Below are 19438 nucleotides of genomic sequence, written 5' to 3' on the forward strand. Positions count from 1 at the left end.
TTTGCAGAGAGGATGGTATGAATTTTAGTCTGAATTCAATGGTCAGAGAATGTCTTAGCTGGATAAAGAGGAATTGGAGTGGTTTTAATGTGTGGTAAAGCTTATCTCTACTTGATTTCTCTGAAATATTACCTGGGAAGTTAACTGTTGAGAGTGAGCTTCAGTGTAAATTATACTGTTATTCTTGAAATTTTTACTTGTACCCACTAAATGGGCTGCCATATTTAGAGGAAAGCCATCAGAGCTGATTAGCTTATTTTACAAGTGGGTCCTTAATAAGTATCTCTCGGTGATAACCAAGACAATGGTGGTAAAGATAAGCTTTGGGGAAGGGAGATGGGAGGGAGGTTCAAGAGGGAGGGGAAATATGTACACCTATGGCTGCTTCATGTTGATGTTTGACAGAAAACAACAAAATTCTGTAAAGCAATTATCCTTCAATTAAAAAATAAATATTTTTTTAAAAAGATAAGCTTTTAATGGATGCAGAAAATCTTTAAGCATCATGGTGTCAGATTTCTTATACTGCCATTTTCCAGAAAATTACTCTCTGATAATGCTTAAAGTATAAAATGTTTCCAATTCTTAAATGTCTATCATCAAAAAGAACACAAATAAGAAGAGCTGGCAAAGACAGAAAAAAGGTAACCCTCATGCACTGTTACTAGGAATGTAAATTGGTGCAACTACTGTGGAAAATAGTATGGAGGCAACTCAAAAAACTAAAGAAGGAACTACAGTATGACCCCACAATTCTACTCCTGGGTGCATGTTAAACACACACACCACAAACCGCAAAAAACACTAATTTGAAAAGATACATGCACCCCAATGTTCAGAGCAGCAATATATACAGTCACCAAGATTTGGAAGCAACCTAAGTGTCCATGGACAGATGAAAGGATAAAGAAGAGGTGACATAGATAGATACATGCACACACACACACACACAGATACATACATGGTGGAATACTACTCAGCCAGAAAAAAGCATGAAATTTTATCATTTACGGGAACATTAGTAGACTTGGAGGGCATTATTCTAAGTGAAATAAATCAGAGAAAGACAAATACTGCATAATATCACTTATATGTGGAATCTAAAAAATACAAAAACTAGTGAAAATAACAAAAAGAAGCAGACTCACAGATAGAGAGAACAAAGTAGTGGTTACATTAGGCAGACAGAAGAGGGGAGGGGCCGTATAGGATACAGAAGATAGCTAACGGAAAACATTACAAGCTAGCGCATGGTGCTACTGCAAATCCATCAGTGGTTGGTTTACTTTTAGCACCACTACCTTCTTTGTTTATACAACATTAATTTGAATAGTTTATTACATTATAATCTTAAATTTTTATAAGAAGAAAACTAAAGTACAGGTGCCAGTGATGTAATGAACAGATTTTATAAACTTATTCCAATTGAGTTCAGCAAAGAAATCATTAGTAGTGCCAAGAAACTCATTTAACATTAACCTAAAAGAGACTCCTGAGCACTTGAGACAACCTTGTTTCTAATTCCCAGCATTCTAGACAGAAGCCATAGCCAGCCAAGTTCGGGTCAATCAAATCCACCTCATCAACATTCACAGCCTTTCTGAGGAAGGATCCTAACTCCAGAAATTGGAGGGATGGCAAAGGGACCCTGAGGCATCTGTGTAAATAGCCAAACAACTCCAATATTTTCTTTGAGCCAACATTTTCTGGATTGTCCTCTTTCAAAATCCAAATTAACTGCAGGAATTGCCATACCTTCCCTCTGCAGACATAGGCTTTTTGAACTCTTTGGAGGCAGAGCATCTGATAAATAAACCACTGCACAATAAATTAAATTTGTATCACTGCATCTCCCTCCTAGTAGGAAAGAAGCTCTTGGTCTTATTCTTTCAAGGTTTATATTTCAAGGCAAAACTTCAGCATAATTTAGAAAGTTTCCTTTTCTATTGAGTCAATTTACTGTTTTTGAAATATTGCACAAATAACTCACATATAGTGCATTAGATGGGTGAATCATCTATCTTTTGATGAAAAGCATAAGTTCTCTTTAGAAGGAATCATTTATTTCTTAACATCCCCAAGGCAAAAACCTCCCAAGATAAAGCTAGGACTCTTACCCTCTCTGGCTTGACAACATATTTATAAAATAAATTCTCTAAATCAAATGATCTTCAACATATGACTTTGAAAGAAGAAGGCTATTCAGAAATGTTCATTTATTCATTCAATCCTTCATTCTCTAGACATTCATTGAGTGCATAGGGTTTGCAGGGCACTGAACTAGGTATTAACATTAAGGATGGGGGTAGATAAAAAGACTAAGAAGGAATCCCTGTGCATTGGGAGCTCAAAACTTTACAATGAATGAGCCAGGTACTAAATACAAGGAGAAATTAGGAGGAACCAGTATACTTCCTAAATCTGGTTGCAGGCCAAGACCACTTGAAAAATTAAAATTAAATTAAAAATAAAGATTCTTGGGCCCTAACTACTGGGCCCAGATCTACTGAAATCAGAGGGGCCTGTAAGAACCTGACAATTAGTATTTTTATAAATAGCCCAGGCAATTCCAAGATTTCGGCCAGATACTGAGAATCACTAAAACTTAGAAAATATTCTAGTGGCTAGAAAATCCCACTCAGCCCCTACTACAGCCATTGAAAGTGTTCTGCTTTATGCCATGATCAAGATCAGGGTCATCAACATCCTCACTAACAAAGCCAGGAAGCTAGACTACAAAGAAATGGCCTGACTTGCTCAAAGAGAATTTTCAGGAAGAGATGCATTTTTGACTAGGAAGTCAAAGCTTTCTGAATGCCATGACGTTATTAGGAATTTGAATACCCATTTCAGCAGTAGGCACAATGATTCACACAGAATCACAGCTCAGCAGAGCTGGGCAGAACCTCAGAGATCAGGGTTCACAAACTCAAATGATGACAGAGCTCTGGCAGCGACATATGACAGAAGCAGGCAGCGGGTGCACAGAGTTTAAAGGGGGCCTCTGTTACTCTGTTCCAGCTGAAACTTGCCATGAAGAGTGTGGGCCCAATGTGCCAGGTCCTCCAAATTTTCAAGAAAAGCCAGAAATCTGGATTTGAAAAACTAGCCATGCAAATAAAAGACTTCTCAATCAGATTTGACATGTGGGCCACCAGATATATGAGAAAATAGCCTTGTCCCATTCCTTGTGTCTTTTCATTTGGCCCACCACAGTGAGGAGAGAGCGCTGTTGTTGAATTTAGTCTTGCTTTTTTTCCCTGGGTTTGAATTTTTCAATTTTCTCTATGGGTCCAGATGTTCAAAGGCAAGTATGACAACAGCCACATGCAGCATCCACTGTGCTGTTCCACCCAGATCCCTACTAACCCAGTTGGCCGGCCTCAGCTCCAAGCCCTCTCTTGCAGTTGCCTTCAGCTCCCTCACTCAGGTGTGTGTTCCCTCCCTCGGCATCCGGCCTCCAGTGACAGGAATATGCTCACGTATGAAGCCCCAGCCCCCAGCACCAACTCAGCACAGCTCTGCAGGGCCATCCCAGTTTCAGAGCTCCCATGGAGTCGGCTCAAGCTTTGCTGCAGCTGCATCTCAGCTCGGCTTCTCCCTCTGCTCAGCCCTGCCTCCCCTACAGGTGTGGATTCCAGAGCGGTCCCCCGTCCACTGCCTGCACCGTATCTCTGCCTTTGAGCCTTCTTCCCAAGAATCTGGACTGCAACACCAAGCACATCAGGATCTCAGTGAAAATAACCTCACCTAATGAAGTCCAAATTCACAAAGTCGAATCAGAGAACAATTTTTTGCTTCGTGAAAATGTCTTGTTTTTTCCTCATGGTTTTATTAGTGTTGGAAAACCTATACCATAGTAGATGTCTCCTGTTTCATGTCCCCACCTCTGATCTGAGCTCAGATTTGATAGGCAGTCTAGAAGCTCAGACTCACCTGGTGCTCACAGAGGCCACCTCAAGGGTGGGCCACGCCTTTCAGCCTTCAAACGCAGGGCCTTTTCTGATGTTGCAGAGGTTCACAGGGCCCTCGAAAGCAGAGTTTGCAAAGGAGGAGAACTTCTTGACAATAAGGACTAGGAGACTACTGCTCCTGTTACCTGGCCTTCAAGCAAGTCCCCATGGTAAGGCACTCCCACTGCTCACCTTCACAGCCCTGAGATATCAGACATGAGTTCCCCTCCCCCGCCCCACCTCCTTGCTCCATTATCCCTCATTTGGGGACCATGCCCCAGATCAACACACCAAGTATTCTCCATGAGGATCTGCTTCAAGTGGGACCCAGACTAAGACCGATGAAGGCTCAACTTCTAAAATCTTAACAATAAAGAAAAGTACAAGAAGAAAATGAAAGTTCATTTTTTGAAACATCCCTCCAGTCTTATTTCTGTGCATTAACAGGCTTTGGGCTTCCCTGGTGTCTCAGTGGTAAAGAATCCATCTACCACCAGTGCAGGAGACATGAGTTCAATCCCTGGGTCAGGAAGATACCCAGTAGAAGGAAAAGACAACCCACTCCAGTGTTCTTGCCTGGAGAATCCCATGGACAGAGGAGCCATGGACAGGGCTATCCCATGGACAGGGCTACAGTCCATGGAGTTCCAAAAGAGTCGGGCACAACTTAGCAACTAAACAACCACAAGACAGTGGGCTTTAGAAACTTTAATACACCTGATCAAGCTAGATATTCTGTTCTGTAACCCTGCAGGTCCCTTCAAAGTGGTCTTACTGAGTACACTTTGTGCTTCATGCTCAGTCACTTTAGTCCTGACCAACTCTGTGCTACCCCCATGGACTGTAGCCCGCCAGGCATCTCTGTCCATGGGATGCTCCAGGCAAGAATACTGGAGTGGGTTGCCATGCCCTTCTCCAGGGGAGCTTCCCCACCCAGGGATCAAACCTGTGGCATCTCCTGAGTCTTCTGCGTCACAGATGGATTCTTTACTGCTGAGCCACCCAAGAAGCCCCACTAAGTACACTTACTTCAGTAAATTAAATTCTACAATTGTTTCATTCATTCACCTATTCATTTAACAAATGATCATTTTAGGTCTTACCTATGCAAGGCACAGGGCTAAATATTGTAGATGTTACAAAGATATGTCCCATGTCCTTAGGATGTTTTAATACTCTTCTATTTAATTTTTTAGGGGCATGTTGATTGAACAAATTAAGGCACATTCGTTTTCAAAAACCATATTAGAATTCCTTGAAATCTAATGCATAACCTTTAATTAAATAGAGTTTTCACCCAGATGGTATATACAAGATGAATGGATTCATGGGTTCAAATGTTGGCTCTGCTACCAAGCAGAAGTGTGACTTGAGCCTCATTTTTCTTATTTGTAAAATGGGGGATAAAAAAGATAACTACTGTAAGCAGTTGTGGGAAAAAAAGAGAGAATCAACATAAAGAACTTGGCATGGTACCTGACACAAAGAGTGAAAAAGTTGGCTTACATTTTCTCTGTAGTAACAATTATTATTTTCATCTAACCTCAGGCCCATTGCGTGTGTAGCATGGTTCCAGGCACCATGGGAACTGAGCAGAACAGACTGAACCTGAAAATACAGACACTGCCCAGCACTGTTCCACCCGTCACAGTTTCACCAGTTTGGGAACCTAAAGCACCAGGAAAGTATTATGCTCATCTGGTCAGTCCCTGGAACCTCGGAGGGCTTGGGCTCACCTGTGGAGGTGATGCCAGGGCACAGGCGCAGGCGGGGATTTGGCCACAGCTGAGTTTACCTCAACCCCTCAGAGTCTTGTACATTGCGTTTACCAGCCCTACAGGGTAAATACAAACCAAACGAATGCAAAGGGGATGTAAATACCAGATTTGCTCAGCTGTCTAGGCAAATATCTTTCTGGCTGGAGATTCACATCATGTCTCAACTCCCCAGGAAGTATTAGATCAGGCAATCACTGCCCAGGACACGCTGTCCCCGCAGCAGGAGGGGCGTGTTCTCAAGGAGCTACTGTCTTCCTTCATGTGTAGTCTTCCTACTACCCCGCGTAGCCTCTTTCTTCAAGATGCTCGGTAAATATTTGTCAACCAGTAGATCAAGTGCTTAGAGAGTTCCTTGAATATTGTCTTGGTATAGAAAATATGTATGCAGTGTGGGCAATGTCGTAGGCAGTGCATCATTTTTAAAAATCTGACTTTCCAAAGACTTCCAGCTTATGCTTTGTAAAGTGCTTTTTACTTTTTTTTTTTTTTGTAAAGTGCTTTTTAAAAGAGAGAAAGCAGATGAAATTTCATCCTCTTCCTCATGCTATCGTGAGTGTTGGGTGGAAGTAGAACACGGGTGGATGTAAGTACAGAACATCTGCCCCTCCGTGCCCAAAAGACTGCAAAACCAGAGGAAAGAAAAACATGGATTGGGAAAAAGTATCTAAGATAGTGACAAGAACAGGTGAGAAATGAGATTGTTAAGGACAACAAGCCACTGCCTGAAGAAGAGTTTGTCTAAATCATTCCTTTGTTAAGACAACCCCAAAAATTGTATCCAAGTTAAATCAGAAATGCTAGAAACATCAGATCCAAATTCTACAAGGTAACAATTGTCTTCAGTAGATTCACATTCAGGATCTCATTCACTGTCTAATTACCTACCCGTCTCCACCGCCCTTCCCTGTCCACCTTCTGTAAAGTTATGTTTGAACTGCCATTTATCATCATGCTTCTGCTCCTGTTTTTCTTACAGATAAAATTAATAGTAAAATTATATATTTTTGCACTCTTGTCTCTATCAAAACTGGAAAAAATGAAAGATTGGGCTGAAAGAACCACATATTTCATTTAAAAGTTTTTACATTTTTATACATAGCCGACTTTATTCATTTGCGGTACATTCTGGACCTTATGGGCATTGTAATCTGTACCCTGTATTAAGTTTTTACTGTTATGAAAACAAATTACTATAAATTTAATGGCTTAAAAACAACACAAATTTATTATCTTGTAGTTCTGTAGGTGAGAAGCCCAAATGGATTTTGCTGGGTGAAACACAAGGGGTCAGCAAGGCTTGCATTGCTTTTGCGGGGAAGAACATGTTTCCTGGTCTTTCCAGCTCTCGAGGCTGTCCACATCCCTTGGCTCGTGGCCGCCACCCAGCAACAGCAACACTCCAAGCTCTACGTCGGTCATCACATGGTCATCACATCACATCTCACATCGCATCTCTGATTCCCACTTACCTGCTCCCTCCTTCCCTTCTAAGAAGCTTGTGATACATCAGGCCCATCTGGATAATCCCGGACACTCTCCCCTCTCAAGACACTTAATTTAATCACACCTACCAAATCCCTTTGGTCATGTAAAGTAATTCTCTGATTCCAAAGATTAGGATGTGGACATCTTTGAGAAGCCATTATTCTATCTACCACAATCCTGTTATAAGAGGCCAGGTATTACTATGCCACTGCTTTGAACAGGAACTTCTAAAGAGAAAAAAAGGACCGAATGCTTCAAAACTTTGGAAAATAATCCAATTAAAATTCAACTTACTCAAAAATAAAATTTAAATAAATAAATTAACTTGCTCAATAAGGAAATAGAATAGTAAAGTGTTGTGTCAACACTGAAATCTCTTTCCACGTCTGGAGAATTCCCACCTCATGAGTTTTGGGTGAGTATGAGGACAGCTTCCCATCACAGAGTACAGATATGCTGGATACTGGCTTCTACATCACCTTTTGCAGCTGGAGCTCAGGCCTGGGAACTGGCTGCACAATCAGACAGAGCCTCATGGGCTTGGAATAGAGAACTGGTGGCATAGAAAGTAAAGGTTAACCTCATGAAGGTTCAGTGTAATAGCAATAGCACTAACCCTAACTCCTCAGCATGTGGGCATTATACAGCAAGGCCTTAGCCCAGTATTTAGTAATGGTAATAACTCAGTCAATAGCAGCTAATATCAATTTTTAAAACTTTGAATTAACAATCAGCGGGGAATGCTATTGTCCTCCAATATTCATTCTCCTCTTTTTATTTAATAATAGAATTCCCAGTTTTCAGCCAGGCACAGGCCACAGGGTATAAAGCCTATTATTTTAGGCTCCCCAAAGCTCAGTGTTCCTGTGTGACCACGTTCTGGCCAATGGTGTATAAACAGAACAAAAAACCTCTAGGAAGTATCCTTAAAGGGAACAGGCATGCTCTAATTTGTCTGTTCCTACTAACTGGAATACAAATGTGATGGCCCTGGTGGCTCAGATGGTAGAGTCTCTCTGCAATGCAGGAGACCTGGGTTCAATCCCTGAGTTGGGAAGATCCCCTGGAGAAGGAAATGGCAACCCACCCCAGTATTCTTGCCTGGAAAATCCCATGGATGGAGGAGCTTGGCAGGCTACAGTCCAAATCGGACATGACTGAGCAACTAACACTGGACACTGGACTGCACTGAAAGCTTGAGCAGCTTTATTAGACCATGAAGTGGAAGCCAAATGCTAAGTAAAGTATAGGAACAAGACTGAAAAAAATCTCTGAGTATCATGACACACTCTCACACCCTGTACTGGTTACTTTTACTTCAGAGAGAAATAACCTTCCATGTTGTCTCAAGTCTGCGGTTTTTGGGGGTTGCCATGATTCACAGCTGAATCTAATCCTAACTGATCCAGAAGGGAGCTTCTAGTTTACCATTCAATATAAGAATCCCTTACAGTATCCCTAATGTCAAATCACTCAACTTTGGTTCAAACACTTCCAGTTATGAAAGCTTCACTACCTAACAGGGAGCCCATTTCTAATTTTTAAAGGCTTTTTTTTTTTTTTTTGATATTATGTAGCTAATACATGAAACCATTGTTATAGAAAATACATTAAAAGTAAATAATAAAACATTTTAAAGTATGAAACCCCATGATTCACCCTCCCTGCCATGGATTTCCTTCCCAGAACTGACCATGGTCAACGGTCCACTGTGTGTCTTTCTAGCCCCCAATTCAAGGCAATTACATACACACCAGTAGTGTGAGAGTAGTATAGTGGGAATAAAGGGGGGACCAGCACCCAACAGTTGATTCCATAAGGGAATGGTGGAAAAGAGAAGAGACAAGGGTCAAAAGCAAAGTCCAGGGATCAAGCATGGGTGAAACTGGGCAGAAAGAGGTGGCAAAGAAGGAAGAGGAGTAAGGTTGATAATAAGTCCAGTTCTGGACAGTTTCATCTGCTAAAGTTGGCTGAAGCCCCAGGCAGGCGTCAAGAGAGGCTGGAAACATTGGCCTGGAGCTGACATTGAGGAATGCAGTCTCACACAAATAGCTAGAGTGCGTATGAGAATATCAAGGGCATAAGGGAGATGTCGGGGTGGGAGAGGGTAGGAGGGGTAAGGCAAGGAGAAGTGGGCCAGAGGCAGATTCAGAAGGAGCGGGGAGCATTTGCCTTTAGGAGAATAAGAGACAAAGCAACCAGAATAGAAAATAGGAAACTGGAAGGTAAGGGGAGATTTCCCAAAATAAGAATGTGTTACTTTTTTCATTTAAAATAATGACTCAAAATGGACTTCCTGGTAGTCCAGTGGTTGAAAGTCTGCCTGCCAATGCAGAGGACACAAGTTCAATCCCTCGTCCAGGAAGATCCCACAAGTCACAGAGCAACTAAGCCCCTGCACCACAACTACTCACGTCCATGCACCCTACAGCCCGTGCTCCACAAGAGGAGCCACCACAGTGAGAAGCCCGGGCACGGCAGCTTCACAGCATCCCCCGCTCACGGCAGCTAGAGAAAGCCCAAGCACAGCGAAGACACAGCACGGCCAAAAATAAACAGATAAAAATAAAACAATAACGCAAAGGTTTAAGTGAGAAAGAACAGTTCCAAGCACACGAGGCAACCCAGCAGTACGTAGGTGATTAGTAATTACGGATGAGGTCATTGCTAAATCTTGAGAATTGTGTTCCCCTGAGCAGTGAGTGGACACAGGACTACACAGAATCGAGGTGCAGGTAAGTGGTGAAGGAGCAAAGCAGCGAGCACATCCACTGTGCTGATGAGGATAGGGGGCCATCCATGCAGCCATCCAGACTAAACACCCACATCCCAGTGGTCAATAGAATAAAGGTGTGATTTCTTAGTCACATGAAGCCCAATGAAGGTCAAACCCCCATCTTGAAGCTGTAGTTGTGCCTTCCTTGACACAGAGCAGATGAGGGGAGAAATGGAAGTAAAATACTAGCTCTTTTTTCCCCTCCAGTTTTTTTGAGTTAAAATTGACATATAGAATTCTATTTATTTAAGGTGTATGATGTGATAATTTTTAATATGTATATGTATGTATGTGTCTCTGTGTGTGTGTGTGTATATACCTTGTGAAACGAATGCCACAATCAGGTTAATTAATACACCTATCACCTCACACAATTAGCTTTTGTGTAATTATAGATATAGACAAAAATGGTGTCTTTATCTATTCATCTATTGACAAACACTTGGGTTATTTCCATGTCTTGGTTGTTATGAGTAATGCTGCAATGAATAAGGGAGGGCAGATATCTCTTTGAGATACTGATTTGTTTCCTTCAGCTACATACCCAGACGTAGGATTTCTGGATCACATGGGAGTTCTATTTTTCACTTTTTGAAGAATTTCCAAACTGTTTTCCTGAGTAGGTACACCAATGTACATTCCTTCCATCAGATACTGGCTCTTTATTACCTCAATTTGGAAGCCACCTGTGTCAGTTCCCTGGTGGCTCAGACAGTAAAGAATCTGCCTGCAGTGCAGAAGTCCTGGGTTCAATCCCTAGGTCAGGAAGATCCCCTGGAGAAGGCAATGGCAACCCACTCCAGTGTTCTTGCCTGTAAAGTCCCATAGACAGAGGAGCCTGGCGGACTACAATCCATGGGCTCGCAAAGAGTCGGACACGACTGAGCGTCTTCATCTGCTGCTGCTGTGTCACTTCTGCTCAGGCTGCCTTGGCCTCAACCCAACAAGACAACACGTAGGACATACAGTGAGCACCAACTGTCTGCCACAGCACCTCGTTCAGGAGAAAAAGAAGGGCTGGAAAGGTAGCAAAAAGGAAGAGAGCCTGTGCTCACGTGGGATTCAGAGGGAGAAGAGGACAAAGTTTCAGGGAAAAGAGGACCAAAGCGGGGAGGATTTCAGTTCTCAAGGCCCAAAGGAAACCTGAGCCCATCCCTGATGTAGCAGCTGGTCCTCACAGCCTTTCATCTTCTGCCCCTTGAAAAACCTCAGTCCTGTGCCCACCTCCAAGCCTTGGATTTATGATTTGATTCATGTGCTGTACAAATTGACACCAGGAACCTGCTAATCCAACAAAGGCTATTAGAATAGATAAGACCTTCCTGCAAAGTGAGACAACCATGCCTCACACTTGCACTTTGCAGAAGGCCTTAAATTGCACAATTTCAGTTGATTTTTATTATAATATTGTGAGAGCGATGTGACCTGCAGAACTAGCATTCTCATCAGTATCCTTACTGATCAGAGGAGGGAACTAAAGTGCAGAGAATGAAAAAGGCCTACCCCAGGTCACCTGCTAGGGCTTAAGTCTGGGGCTCCAGGCTCCTGCTCAGTCTCTCTTTTCCATGAGATGCCATCCGCTTCTTTCTGTACCTTTGGGGGAAGATGTAAAATGGCTGATCCTCCCTGCAAACAGAGTGGACCATTACCTTGTCAGGTCTTTGGAATAGTTTGTTAAGCTTATTTTATTTATAATACTTGGCATAAACACAGAAATTGTTTCAGCAACTTCCACTCCAACCTTGGACTCTACCAATCCCAGTTCTGTCTGGGAGCAGATTTCAACTGGCCTAAGAAACAAATGTCACCACATCCCAGCTCCCTCCTCCGTGTACCTTGCTGCGAAGACACTGCGCTAGTGATCCAAGGTCAAATTGGTGGGGCACCATGTGCTGCTAGTGTGTGCTGTGCTTGGGCGAGTCCTTCCTCTGCACCTCCACAGCGTCTGCTTTTTGTCAGGAGTCTCAAAAACGCTGCATGATCATTCAGTGAACGCGATCACCATTCACTGGGTGCTAACAGCTACCTGGGGCTTCGAACAGACTGTTCTACTGAATGCTCACAGAAGCCCTACAAAGTATTAATAGGTATTATTCTCAGTTTGTAGAGACCAGAGAATTATCCAAGGAACATTATCCAAGGCCCTACAGCTGCAAATAGTAGGACTGGGATTCAAAGCTAAGACCATCTCTCTCCAAGGCCTGAGTACCTTCTACTGGTTCACTAAGCCTCCTGGCTGAGAGACATGATAGGAACAAAGGAAAGCAGATCAACAACAATCTAAGAGCATTGCACAGTGACCTTTCTAAGAGTATATTTTCTCAAGGAAAGAAAATAAGAAGGAAGGAAGAGAAAGGAGAGACTATAGACGCTGTCTAGAACACTCTATACATAGCTTGGGTAGCTGAAGATATGTTGTCCTTGGTTTTAAGAGCTACTGGTGAGTACCCAGGCTGAGCAGAGGACAGGGCCCTGGGAAACAGCAGCTGAAAATGAGAGGAAAACTAGAAGCAAGGGTCCAGGGGCACCATGGGCAGAGAGAAGACCCCATACCTTTCTATGCCAACATAACCAGTCCAATTAAGAGATTGCTTTCAGCTTTTTCTTTTCCTATAATGCCAAGCGAGGCTTCAACAGTACATGAACCGAGAACTTCCAGATGTTCAAGCTGGACTTAGAAAAGGCAGAGGAACCAGAGATCAAATTGCCAACATCTGTTGGGTCATAGAGAAAGCAAGAGAGTTCCAGAAAATCATCTACTTCTGGGGAAACAATGAAAACAGTGAGAGACTTTATTTTCTTGGGCTCCAAAATCACTGCAGATGGTGACTTCAGAAATTAAAAGATGCTTGCTCCTTGGAAGAAAAGCTATGACCAAACCAGACAGCATATTAAAAGGCAGAGACATTACTTTGCCAACAAAGGTCCATCTAGTCAAAGCTATGGTTTTTCCAGTAGTCATGTACGGATGTGAGAGTTGGACCATAAAGAAAGCTGAACACCAAAGAATTGATGCTCTTGAACCGTGATGTTGGAGAAGACTCTTAAGAGTCTCTGGGACTGCAAGGAGATCAAACCAGTCAACCCTAAAGGAAATCAGTCCTGAATATTCATTGGAAGGACTGATGCTGAAGCTGAAGCTCCAATACTTTGGCCACCGGATGTGAAGAACTGGCTCATTGGAAAAGACCCTGATGCTGGGAAAGCTTGAAGGCAGGAGGAGAAGGGGATGACAGAGGATAAGATAGATGGATGGCATCACTGACTTCAGGGACATGAGTTTAAGCGCGCTCCAGGAGCTGGTGATGGACAGGGAAGCCTGGCATGCTGCAGTCCATGGGGTGGCAAAGAGTCAGACCAGCGACTGAACTGAACTGAACTGACATTTAAACACTCTAAAGATTAGCATTTGAAGTTAAATGGAGAACACTAAATGTTGTGCTGAAAACAAAAAACAATACACGCTTTTTCCTCTTCCTCCTAAAGCTGCTCCCAGGCTGCAAGTGCAGAGATGCTTAATCACTGAGGCTCAGGCAGCTCCCTTCACCCACCACTTGCAGGAAGGAAGTGACAGGCCCACATCAGAGTTCCATCTGATGTGTTTCACCTCACAGTCACTTGCAAATTCAGCCCTGATTCCTGGAACTGCCTCTGAGCCCACATTTGCACATCACGGTGTGTGTACGTGAGTCCCTTCTCGTGCTGCAATTAAAACCTGAAGCAACTACTATTTTCAGCCCAAGCATCTGCCCCGTCTTCATAGCCAGGCTGGGGAAAACAGCTCTTCACGCCTAAGCTGCCCAGTTGTGCAACATGAAGAAAGCATCTGAGGAGGTCAAAACCCTCAAGTTTTCTGGAAATGTGAGTTTCAGACACTCATTTCAGCAATATCCGTATAAACAGACACTTTTCCTTATTGCCAAAGCCCACTAGAAGGAACCACAATGGCAGGTTGCATCTTGATTGGGTTTTCTGAAGTATCAGTGTGATGGAGGGGCAGGAGTTTGGGTGTCCCCATCCCAGGACCCCAAAGCATACAGGATGCTAAGGATTCTAAGATTTCAGCATGCAGAACAGGGTAGGCAGGAGCCCAGAGCCCCAGTCTAGACAACAACTGTGGCTCCCAGAGCAAGACTCAAGAGAAAGGAGAGCTCTGATTTTTAAGATACACCTCAAATATTGAAGGACCAGGCCTTATTTTTCCCTTTGCCCTAAAATAACCACAAAGTAAAGAGTGAAGGTCATCAAGTTCAAAGAGATTCCACAGAAACAAATATGGGCTCAACTATAAGGCACAGGCCAATGGGTTCCCAACTGACCCGATGCATACGGTCAACTGCCTCAAATGCTTCTTCTCCTGGGCCAGGCTGATCCAGTCCACACTTAGAGTAGATGGACTGTTGTGTGTGTCCCATCAAAGGGCATGAAGTACAGCACTTCAGGGAGAGGATGGCCTAAGCCAAGCCATAATGTACCCACAGAAGCCACTCAAGTTCCACCCAAAAATCAAAGATGAATTTATGATACTCCCAGGGGTGTTCCTGGTGGCTCAGATGGTAAAGCATCTGCCTGCAATGCAGGAGACCCCAGTTCGATCCCTGGGTCAGGAAGATCCTCTGGAGAAGGAAATGTCAACCCACTCCAGTATTCTTTCCTGCAAAATTCCATGGACAGAGGAGCCTGGTAGGCTACAGTCCATGGGGTCGCAAAGAGTCAGACACGACTGAGTGACTTCACTTCACTCAGGGGTGTTCTCCTCCCAGGAGACAGCTGGAGTTATTCTGACAAAACAGAAACCCAATCTGGACCAAGGCCAAGTTGGTCCAGGAAGGCAAGCCATGGGTGTGGAGAGGCAGGAGAGGGGAAGGAGGGTTTATTTGGGGCTCCCACAGAAGAGAAAGCTGTCTCCCTGTGTCTTGGTCATGCGCTCCATGCTGCCCCCAGTACGTACATTCTGTTACCCCAGCCTGGCCCCTGTGGTTGCCCAGTGTCCTTTTTGGGCTACAGGCCTTAGTCTTGCTCAACTGAGGGAAATCATGAGAGGTTCAGAAACAAAAGCAACCTGCCAGCACTAGCTTAGAGCCCAGTTGCCTGACTTCTAGTTCAGTGGCCATTCCCACCAGAACAGGGATGACACACCCTGTCTCTTCAGCCACAAATAGCAATCTTCACAAAACTATCCCCAAGGCCTCTGCAGTTACATTCAGTCACATGGTCATTCTTTGAGTAGCCTGGGATCCAACTCCCAGGACACTTGGTGAGGGACAGCCATCTGACTCCTTTCCTTTTCTGAAGTGAAATCCAGGGGAAAGAGCACTTTCCCACTCTGGCAAAGAAGGCTAGAACTAGAGGTCTGAAGTGACAGGGCCAAAGGTCACACAGGCAGTCGGTGCTGGAGGTGAAAGCAGACAGACAACAACTGCACCACCCAGATCACAACAAGGCTCCCCTCTTATCCAGCCTCTGCACACCGTGGACCCATATCTGCAGCCCCTCTTCCCTGATGCTCTGAGCCCCCAGCCAAATGGTCTTTCCTCCCACGCACCCAGTATACAAAAATACCATCCCACCAGCACAAGGGGACTAGATAGATGGCCAATGTGTTAAGCAGATTCTAAGGGAGGGAGCCAGATTTTTATCTTCTTGTCTTGGGTAACAGTGCCATTGTGCTCAGTTGTGTCTGATTCTTTGCAACCCTGTGGACAACAGTCCACCAGGCTCCTCTGTCCATGGAATTTTCCAGGCAAGAATACTAGAGTGGGTTGCCATTTCCTTTTCCAGGGGATTTTCCCAACCCAGGGATCGAACCCTCATCTCCTGTGTCTCCTGCATCGAAGGCGAATTCTTGATCCACTGAACCACTGGGGATTATGTAACCTCAAAGTTTTAACGCAAATAAATGTCTCCAGGGCTGAGGAATTTCAGGGTAAGTAGGATATCTGGATAGGAGGGTTTAGCCCCAGGGACTCACAGCTGCCCACGGGACTCTGTCCACAGCCCCACGTCTCCCCTGGGAGCTTCTGAGCAACAGTGAGCACCTCTGAGCCTAACTGTGGGAGGTCACTGGAAGCCTCTTGAAATGCAGAGTGAAATCTGCCGCCTGACACGTTCACCCTAGCTGTTTGGCTGCTTTGCATGCCTATGGGGCAAGCAGGCTATTTTGAGCAGATTTCATAACCCTCTTTGTAGCTGCTGATTGCACATGTGTTTCCAGCTCCGTTCTTGTGGGGAGAATGTTTACAGAGACGGTGCATTGTCAGAGAATGAAGAGAAAGCAAGATTGGGAGATTAGGAGGACAATTTCCATGTCTAGACAGAGTTCGCACAGCCGGCGTCTGCGCCAATCAGGGTCCCTGGAATTCGGCACCCTGTGCAGAACACCCTCTGAACCCTTTGTCTCATCCGGAGAACTCTACTCTGAAATCTCCCAGGTGGCGGCAAGGGGAGAAGAGAGCTCTAGGGCATCCTTTCTGAGACTAAATCCAGAGTGGATTTCTGAGTGTTGTCATAGGAAATCAAAATATTGGGAAAATCTGTGAAAGCTTGCATACAATTTTCTTAAAAATCTCAAATCTCAAGCCTGATTCTAGCGCTGGTGCATGCTGCCTTTCAATGTCTTGGCCAGCAGGACTGTCTTCATCATTGTGTTGCTTATTTATTTATCCCAGTCTGTTTACCTCCTGTCAGCCTGATGGTGCGCCTGCTTACCTGTCTTGTTTTTAATTTATCCCTTTGCTTCTGTTTGCCACCTTGGCCCACTGCATTCATGCCGTCCAAAAGCACTGCTACTCAGTTGCATTCAGCTTTCATTTTTGAGCCCCACCATGTGTGAACAATTGGCTCCATCGATCCCCTTCTTGAACCTTTGATTCCATTTGTCATGTGTCCCTTTTGCCCTATTCTTTCCTCCTGACTCCTGTCACATCCTGTGTCATGACTGCCCATCATAAGCTACCTCAGGGCAGGATCTGTGCCAATTTACTATTACCACCATCACAGCCGTCTGAGATGGTATTTACAAGAAAAGAATACCAGCCCACATTGAAACCACGAAACAGGCACTGCACTGGTGCTTCACATGCATTCTTTCATTTTCACTTAAACCTCATAACAATCTTCCAAAGAGGTTGCTGTTATTTTCTCAACTTTACACATTAAAGAATCTGGGGCTTTGAGAGGTAAAGCCATTTGCCCAAGCACATGAAGGTAACTAGTGGCAGAAACAAGCTTCAAATGTACATATGCTGAACTCTGGAGCCAGAATGCTTAAGATTCTTGAAGAATTTAGGGATGAACAAATGCATACTCAAGATGTAAAACTTTCTGGTCGTCTTGCTTCTCATATTTGCTTCTGACTCCTTTCTGACTCTAAAGACACTATAACAGTCTGCAGAGAGTTCTATGACTGACACCCAGAAAGTAACCCCCATTCTCCTAACAGCTGCTAGGAACTATGCACCTTTGCTTACGCAGCCTGGCAGAGAGAGGACAGTGGCCTCGCCCTTCATGTGGCCCCAGATCCACACTGCCGCCCTCTGCATAGATCTCCTGGCCCAGCGAGCACCCAGGGTGGGCCAGCCTCCGCTTCAGAGAACATGCAAGTCAGGCCACAGCTGACTGGATAAACCGTGGCAAGACCATGATTTCCCCCCAAAATCAGAAGGGAGAACAAGGAAACCACCAAAGCAAGAAATTATAAACAAAGTCCTAACAGAGCCAAAATAAGCCAATTTTCTGGCAAAGTGACAGCAGAAATCTAAGTTTCTCTGAAACTCTTTCATACATCTGACTTCCTGAGGTAAAAGAGCCAAAGGAAAGCAGCTTCTTAAGATCAAGGTACTAGCCTGAGAGGACAAGAGCTTAAGTCCTAACCTTAGCCCAAGGTCTCCTGCGGATCCATATTCCTGGAACCGGTTACCCAAGATGGCAGAGTTTTCATGTTTGACAGGAAAATGTCATGTTACTCCTTCTTTGGAGGCCACCATTGGAGAGAGGTTAGTGTGAAAAGGCATCAAAGACAACTCAGGGTGCGTCACTACCATATCCTTCCGCCCCTCCTGCTGGCTAGAGCCAGAGCCTGTGTGTGAAACATGCCTTGCTGGCCCGGACTCTGCTTGGTGCCTGCTTCCTCAGAGTCAACTCCACTTAGCAAGAGTTACACCAGCTTCTCCCAGGTACTGGTACCAGTCACTATAATGGACTGAGAGGTAGGACACTGCTACTGCTACTGCTAAGTCACTTCAGTCGTGTCCGACTCTGTGCGACCCCACAGACGGAAGCCCACCAGGCTCCCCCGTCCCTGGGATTCTCCAGGCAAGAACACTGGAGTGGGTTGCCATTTCCTTCTCCAAAGCGTGAAAGTGAAAAGTTAAAAGTGAAAGGGAAGTCGCTCAGTCGTGTCCGACTCTTAGCAACCCCATGGACTGCAGCCTACCAGGCTCCTCCGTCCATGGGATTTTCCAGGCAAGAGTACTGGAGTGGGGTGCCATTGCCTCCTCCGAAAAGAGGTTAAGGTATCAACAAAAGGAAGGAGAGAGAGGGAAGGAAGACAAAGAAGACAAGTATGGGGTTGATGCGTGAGATGGTCCAGAGCGCCCTCTAGAGGCTGGAGGACTGGAACAAGGCAACGATTAAGTTAGATGCATGGTTTATGAACTGGATCTTGTTTAGACTCTTAGAGTTGTTATTCTTGTTCAATCCCTAAGTCATGTCTGGCTCTGTGACCCCACGGACTGCTGCACGCCAGGCTTCCCTGTCCTTCACTGTCTCCCAGAGTTTGCTCAAATTCATGTCCGTTGAGTCACTAATGCTATCTAACCATCTCATACTCTGCTGCCCCCTTCTCCTTTGGCCTTCAATCTTTCCCAGCATCCAGTTCTTTCCTAATACCTCAGTTCTTCACATCAGGTGGCCAAAGTGTTGATGCTTCAGCTTCAGCATCAGTCCTTCCAATGAATATTCAGGGTTGATGTCCTTTAGGATTGACTGGTTTGATCTCCTTGCAGTCCAAGGAACTCTCAAGAGTCTTCTCCAGCACCACAATTTTAAAGCATCAACTCTTCAGCGCTCAGCCTTCTTTTTGGTCCAACTCTAACATCCATACTCGACTACTGGAAAAGTCATAGCTTTGACTGTATGGACCTTTGCTGGCAAAGTGATATCTCTGCTTTTTAATATGCTGTCTAGCTCTGTCATAGACTCTTAGAGAGACCCTGTAAAATAATGAATTCTTTAAAATATATATATATATATATTTTTCAGTGGCATTTCTGCAGAACTGTGTTGCTTTAGATGTGATTTCATGTAAAAACTAAGCAATATGCCTCTACTTTTAAAAACTGTGAAAGGAAGCATTTTGAATCCCTTAATATCTTTAATATAGAAATATGATATTAGTTTTAAGTCTTTGTGCCCAGGGTTGCTCTCTTGATTCTTTGACTCCTGGT

General features: G+C 44.3%; 1 long non-coding RNA gene across 1 annotated transcript in view; it reads right to left on the reverse strand.

Moving 5' to 3' along the window:
* LOC104985220 overlaps positions 1–18187 on the reverse strand; it is a 40675-nt gene extending 22488 nt beyond the window's left edge. Inside the window, exon 1 of the long non-coding RNA XR_824859.1 lies at positions 17865–18187. This is a non-coding gene — a long non-coding RNA (uncharacterized LOC104985220). The remainder of the gene's footprint in view (positions 1–17864) is intronic.
* Positions 18188–19438: the final 1251 nt, after the last annotated feature.

Source organism: Bison bison, unplaced genomic scaffold (genome assembly GCF_000754665.1).
Source record: "Bison bison bison isolate TAMUID 2011002044 unplaced genomic scaffold, Bison_UMD1.0 scf7180017864041, whole genome shotgun sequence".
In the NCBI taxonomy this organism is placed as follows: Eukaryota; Metazoa; Chordata; class Mammalia; order Artiodactyla; family Bovidae; genus Bison; species Bison bison.